Source organism: Papio anubis, chromosome 13 (genome assembly GCF_008728515.1).
Source record: "Papio anubis isolate 15944 chromosome 13, Panubis1.0, whole genome shotgun sequence".
Classification (NCBI taxonomy): Eukaryota; Metazoa; Chordata; class Mammalia; order Primates; family Cercopithecidae; genus Papio; species Papio anubis.
This window is the reverse complement of record NC_044988.1, coordinates 19,263,407-19,271,051: the sequence shown is the minus strand read 5'-3', so window position 1 is coordinate 19,271,051 and position 7,645 is coordinate 19,263,407. Positions and strand designations below refer to the sequence as shown.

Below are 7,645 nucleotides of genomic sequence, written 5' to 3'. Positions count from 1 at the left end.
GGTAGGAGATGCACTGCCCATCCCCTTTCAAGGAAGGACTTGCTGCTACAATTCCTTTGGGGATTTTCTCAACTTCAGGGAGCTGCCTCAGCCAAGAGTACACCCTTCATGCAGTGCCGGGCATCCAATTATTGATCGAGGCAGGGGTATAAAAGCCAGATTTTATAGGTTCAGTGCAGGACACCACTGATGGGCTCTCTCTCTCTTTCTGCCAAATCCTGCTGCCTTCTCCCTTCCCCAGGGAGTGAATCCTAATAAATATCTTGCACATTGAACGCAGTCTCAGCATCTGCTTTCAGAGAACGCAGCCTGAAGTTTTCTTTTCCTCCAGGTTGTTTAGAGTTTATAAAACAAAAAAGAATCACACCGAATTTTATCAAATGTTTACCTAGTATCTAGTGAGATAATCATAAATTTCACTTCTCTTGCTCAAAAACGTAATGAATTATACTATTAGATTTCCATTCTTAAATTCATAGTGGAAAATCTACTTATTTAATTAGAAGCATTTTTAAAAATATTCTGCTGTATTTTAGTTGCTAGAAAGTTATTAAGAATTCTTGCCTCTGTTCATAAGTCATACTATTCTGTAATTTCTGTTTGTTTCCTTTAATTCTATTGTCTTTGTGAGCTTTGGTAGCAGGGTTATGCCAGCCTTGCAGGATAATTTGGGGGAACTTTGTATTTTTAATAATGTTCTGAGAGAGCTTACAAACATAGGGGTTACCTGGTTCTTGAAAGTTTGTTTGCATCAGCTATAAAACCATTTATGTCTGGGGCCTTTTATTAGAAAGAAGATGAAGTTTTGATTATCTGGAAGGTTTTTTTTTTTTTTTGAGACAGAGTTTCGCTCCTGTTGCCTAGGCTGGAGTGCAGCGGCGCGACCTCGGCTCACTGCAACCTCCTCGTCCCAGATTCAAGTGATTCTGCTGACTCAGCCTCTGGAGTAGCTGGGACTACAGGCATGTGCCACCATGCCTGGCTAACTTTTTGTATTTAGTAGAGACGTGGTTTCACCATGTTGGCCAAGCTGGTCTCGAACTCCTGACCTCAGGTGATTCACTCGCCTTGGTCTCCGAAAGTGCTGGGATTACAGGCATGAGCCACCGTGCCTGTCCTATCTTGCAGTTTTATTTGTGGCCTTTCTTTTGTTTTATTTGGTGATTAATATTTTTCTAGATAGTAATCTGTTTCCTCTAACTTTTAATATTTATTTTCATAAAGTTTAACATATTATTCTTTTTAATTTTTAAATGTTCTTGATTGCATTTATATTCTATTTCCCTTCCTAATGAGTTTATGTGTGTGTCCCTTCTTCCTTTTGTTCTTGATCAATCTTAACAAAGTTTGTCTATTTAATTTTATTATACTCATCAAAGAATAAGCATTTAGTTTCCTTTTAAGAACTATTAATTTCCGCTGCTCTGTTGCCTGCCACAGCTGCCCAAGCCTGAGTGGTTCACTGCACCGTGAAGACAGATTCCAGACGCCAGCAACTGGTGCCTCCAATCCCAGACATAGCTATGTCCAGCAAAGGCTCCATGTTCTGGCCTATTGTGGCGGCCTGGACACCTCCTGCATCCTCATGTGGCTGAAGGAACAAGGCTATGATGTCATTGCCTACCTAGCCAACACTGGCCAGGAGGAAGACTTGGAGGAAGCCAGGAGGAAACTGAAGCTTGGGGCCACAAAGGTGTTCATTGAGGATGCCAGCAGGGAGTTTGTGGAGGAGTTCATCTGACCGGCCATGCAGTCCAGCACAGTGTATGAGGACCGCTGCCTCCTGGGCACCTCTCTGGCCAAGCCCTGCATTGCCTGCAAACAAATGGAAATTGCCCAGCGGGAGGGGGCCAGGTATGTGTCCTATGGCACCACGGGAAAGGGAACCGATCAGGTCCGATTTGAGCTCACCTGCTACTCATCGGGCCCCCAGATAAAGGTCATTGTTCCCTTTATTGTGGTCATTGTTCCCTTTATTGCGGGTGTAGGAACAACCGGTTCAAGGACCGCAATGACCTGGTGGAAGAATACACAAAAGCAACACGGGATTCCTATCCTGGTCACTCCTAAGAACCTGTGGAGCATGGACGAGAACCTCATGCACATCAGCCGTGAGGCTGGAATCCTGAAGAACCCCAAGAACCAAGCGCCTCCAGGTCTCTACACGAAGACCCATGACCCAGCCAAAGCCCCCAACACCCCTGATATTCTCGAGATTGAATTTATAAAAGGGGTCCCTGTGAAGGTGACCAACGTCAAGGATGGCACCACCTATCAGACCTCCTTGGAGCTCTTCATGTACCTAAACGAAGTCGCGGGCAAGCGGGACGTGGCCGCACTGATACTGTGGAGAACCGCTTCACTGGAATGAAGTCCCGAGGTATCTATGAGACCCCAGCAGGCGCCATCCTTTACCACGCTCATTTAGACATCAAGGCCTTCACCACGGACCCGGAAGTGCGCAAAATCAAACAAGGCCTGGGCTTGGAATTTGCTGAGCTGGTGTGTACCAGTTTCTGACACAGCCCAGAGTGTGAATTTGTCCGCCACTGCATCGCCAAGTTCCAGGAGCGAGTGGAAGGGAAAAAAAAAATGCAGGTGTCCATCCTCAAGGGTCAGGTGTGCATCCTCAGCTGGGAGTCCCACTGTCTATCTACAACCAGGAGCTGGTGAGCATGAAAGTGCAGGGTAATTATGAGCCAACTGATGCCACCAGGTTCGTCAACATCAGTTCCCTCAGGCTGAGGGAATATCATCGTCTCCAGAGCAAGGTCACTGCCAAATAGACCCCTGTACAATGGGGAGCTGGGGCCTCCTCAATTTGCAGATCCCCTAAGTACAGGAGCTAATTGTTGTGATAATTTGTAATTGTGACTTGCTCTCCCCGGCTGGCAGCGTAGTGGGGCTGCCAGGCCCCAGCTTTGTTTGTTCCCTGGTCCCCCTGAAACCTGCAAACGTCGTCATCAAAGGGAAGGGTGGGGGGCAGATGCGGTGGAGAGCTATAAAATGACAATTAAAAGAAAAAAAAAAAGAACTATTAATATCCTTTTCATTGTATTGATTTCTTCTCATATCTTTATTGATCACTTCCTTTCTTTGTCTTGTTTTACTTTTATTTTTTAATCATTACTATTTATTAATAAATGTGTTTCTCTCGTATCTTTGGCTATATCCTATTGACAGTACATGGGCTTCTGATAATCATTTATTTACAACTAACTGGTAATTTAGCTTTTTAAAATCTGCAACCCATAATTTGCTTAGAAAACTATTTTTAAATTCCAGTTGTATGACTTAAACATACACATATAAATACCTTTTAATATTGACTTTTAAATTATATTTGATTATTGTCAAAGAATGTAACTTAGTAGATTTCCCTAGAATTTATTGAGTTTTTTAAATAGCCCAATGTTTGGTCCAGAGTTACATGTTTTTCAAGGCTATTCAAAGAACAGCCCAGAGGTCTTTTTTTTAAACACCTACTATGCCATGAATTCATAGGGAATAGGTTCCAGTAGCTCATAACTCCTTCCCATTGGTTCTCACAAAGTGTGCTTCTCTGGGTGGAGCAGGCAGGAGCTTCAGTTGAACCCACTTACCTTTCTCTTTGGCTTCTTTCTTTTTCTGATCATTTTCCTTCACGCGTTTCAGGAAGCTATCTCAGCTCTTAGGGTGCTTAATGTGCTCAATACGCACATTAATTCTCTTGGCAAGAATCTTGCCCTTGTTTATTTACAACAATGCCAGCAGCATGCTGGCGAATATTGTAGACTCTTCCAGTTTCGCCATGGTCACACTTGTGGGGCATTCCTTTCTGAACAGTACCCATTCCCTTGATGTCTGCAATATCACCTTTCTTATAGATTCACATATATGTGGCCAAAGGAACAGCTCCATGTTTTCTAAAAGGCCTAGAGAACATATATCGGGTGCCTCTCCTCTTTCCCTTTGTGTTCGTAATTTTGGCGAATTACTGGAAGATGGCGGATCTGGCTGAAAGGCAAAAAAACAAGAACATAATTTTCTGTTTATTGAGAACATAGTTAAGAATACAGCTATTAAATCGTTCTTACTAATTGGATATTTTAATTTGCAATGTCTTATAGTCTTATTTAAATTTTGAGTACTTCATACATCAATTTTTTTTTCTTTTTTTTTAGACTGAGTCTCGCGCTGCCACTCAGGCTGGAGTGTAGTCACACAATCTTAGCTCACTGCAACCTCTGCCTCCCGGTTCAAGCGATTCTCCTGCCTCAGCCTCCCAAGTAGAGTAGCTGGGACTACAGCCATGTGCCACCATGCCCGGCTAATTTTTGTATTTTTAGTAGAGACGGGGCTTCACCATGTTGGCCAGGCTGGTCTCGAATTCCTGACCTCAGGTGATCTGCCTACCTTGGCCTCCCAAAGTGCTGGGATCACAGGTGTGAGCCACCGCACCCAGCAGATCAATTTGCTACAATTGCACACTTTTCCTGCCTTTTTCATTTTCTCTAAGCATTCCTAACAGTATTTCCTTTATGTATTTTGGCTCTATGTCACTTGGGGCATGAAGGTTTGTAACTCTTATCTTCTTGGAGGATCCTACCTTTTCTCAATAAACCCTTCTTAGTTTAATTTAATTCTTTGCTTTTCAATGCCGATATGTTTAACTAAATATTGTAACACATTTTGTTTTTTGTTTGTCTTTACCTATCATAACTTTGTCCTTCCTTTTATTTTAACTTTCTGTTTTGTTTTGCTTTTAAAGGGATGTATGCAACCCTTTTGGAAAGCCAGTATGGACTTTCATTATGGACATTTTATTCTTCCTGCTTGTAGAATGCCGCATCCTCTTTACATCTGTACAAAGTGGCCTGGAAAAGCAGGGAAATTAGAAAAGATAAGAAGAAACAAATTGGCATAAGTAAGAGTTTGTCTTTTCACAAGAAATTACAGAAGTTTTGAGTGGCCCATTTGTCTGTATTTCAAAAGAGCTGCTAAGTCTATTTACAATTTGGACAATTGGGCTGAACCAAAGACATCCTGGAAAGAGACCTAATCTAAGGAACTTTTCAAGAGCTGTGCTCAGTAGGCACGCATCAGGCTGTGGGAAGAGGCCCGGGCAGCCTCCCAACTTCCTTCCCTTCTGCCTTGAAGACCAGAAACCAGAAGTGAGAATAAGCAGGTTTAAAAAAAAAAAAAAAAAAAAAAAAAGAATGTGGGGAGAGCCTGAAGTCAGAGTGAGAATAGAAAGGAGGTAAAGAAAATAAGAGGTTAAGAAAAAAAAAAAAAAAAAAAAAAAGCAAGCAAGCAGGCCAGGCATAGTGGCTCACGTATCACCTGAGGTCAGGAGTTCGGGACCAGCCTGACCAACAGGGTAAAACCCTGTCTCTACAAAAAATACAAAAGTTAGCTGGGCGTGATGGTGCGTGCCTGCAAATAATACCAGTCCTCCATTTTAGGGCTCTGCCAAGCTTCTGGAAGCCATATTGTTGTTCTTGAAGTCTCTCACAGAAAACACTAAAGTAAACCAGTCTGTTAGAATACTAAAGAGTCTTTAGTATGAGAATACTAAGAATATGTCTATGAGTGAAGTCTCTCATAGAAAATAGTAAAGTAAACCAGTGTGTTAGAATCCCTCATTTTCTCTCATACTTCTTGTATGTGTGGTCCCATGTTCTCAGCTTCAGTTTGACAAAACGCAGCCAGAAGGACTGTGCGCTTGGCCTCTTTGTTTTGTTTGTACACTGGCAAAAAACTGCTGCTGAGTACAGATTCAAATACCTGTGTATGGTTGAGTGCTTTTTTTGTGTGCCTGGGTGCCTGAGGCCTATTTATTTTGGGAGGCATATTGGTATTCATTTCCATTAGAAAGTGGCAGAAAGAAGCCAGATCAATTTTGTCCCACAGAAGGGGAGCAATAAATATTTCTAAAAAATATTTAGGAGGGAAGATCAGTGATAAGCAGGAACATGCCGAGGAATATTGCATATTCTGTCTCAGGACCTTTGGAAGTGCTTAATGCCCAGAAATCAGAAAAGCTTCTTTTGTGGTAAAGAAATGGCAATTTGAAAATAATCTATTTCTAAGTCTCAGTGATGGTACTATGAGCCTACCAAGGATCTGACATCTAAGTACAAAGGAAAGGGGAAATGAAAAATACAGAAGGAGAAGAACCCCATTTAGAAAAAAAAAGAGCCTATTGTGCTGAAGAATCACTGGACACAGATCTTGTATTAGGCAACACATGTTTTTATTCAGAGTTGTTTGAATTACCAATAGGTTCCCAAGTGGAAGATCGGTTACAAACTGAGTCACATAAAACAAGAGATCTAAAATAATGTGGTATACCCAATTTGTAGGGGATTGGCTTATGATTTCATTCTGAGTTTTAAATTTTATACAGCCACTCTGCTAAGCTAAAGAAACTGGTAGCTCCAGTGTGATTTTGTTTTTGAGCATTTCTTCAACACTCTCGACTGCATGGTGATTAAAATAAATTTACCCCCAAAAAAAGACAAAATTCTCATGAATCCTAGACCAAAGGAACTTATGTGAACTTTAAACCAAAAGTCAGATGGATATATGACTCATGGCAATTCATGTGATTTCTATGGACAATGACTGCCCAGTCTCTGACCACATTCCTGGAACACTCCTCAAAGAGTCTGTTCTCATGCTGCTGATAAAGACATACCAGATACTGGGTAATTTATAAAGAAAAAGAGGTTTAATGAACTCACAGTTCCACATGGCTGGGGAGGCCTCACAATCATGGTGGAAGGCAAAAGCACGTCTTTCATGGCAGCAGCCAAGAGAGATCGAGAGCCAAGTGAAAGCAGAAACCCCTTATAAAACCATCAGATCTTGTGAGACTTGTTCACTACCACAAGAACAGTATGGGGGAAACTGCCCCTGTGATTCAGTTATCTCCCACTGGGTCCCTCCCACAAGTGGGAATTATGGGAGCTACAATTCAAGTTGAGATTTGCGGGGGACACAGCCAAACCATATCACTCTCCCTGAGATATACCTCTCCCTGTGCCAAGTACAAATCTATTCAATTAAATTGACGCAGCAATCCTACTTTGAGTAATATATTCTATGGAAATAAAAGCACTAAGATTTAAGTCCAATAATGTTTATTGAAGCAAAGTTTATAACAATAACAAGACTGGAAATAACCAATGGCCATCATTAGGAATGGTCAAATGAATGTTGGTACTTCTACTTTGTGGAATACTATGCAGTTATTTTAAAAGAGTTAGATCCTTACCTATTGATGGCAGTGCTGTGCATTTTACAGTTTTATAAGATGAGAACCATTATTTCCCCCACTTTACTTTATAGATAAGAAACCTGAGTACAAAGATGTTTAAATAATTTGCCAAAGATACCAGAGCTCGTAAACAAGGAGCCAGAATTTAAGCCCAATTAATTTGACTCTAGAACCTGTGCTTTTTATCCAACTTACAAGTTTCAGAGAAACAGAAAGTAACCTAACATTTGAATAACAATAAACAACCCCCCAAACCATACAATGTGTTTTATAAATTTGTATGACTGTGAAGAAAGGTGTGGAGAGATGCAACCAGGTTATTAACATGGATTACCTTGGGGAGGCAGGTGTGGGTGGGGACGAATGGAGTGGGAGAGCTTATGA

General features: G+C 41.5%; 1 pseudogene; it reads left to right on the top strand.

Annotated features, from left to right (window-relative positions):
* The first annotated feature begins 1,523 nt into the window (after positions 1-1,523).
* Positions 1,524-3,025, top strand: LOC101024525 (annotated as a pseudogene).
* Positions 3,026-7,645: the final 4,620 nt, after the last annotated feature.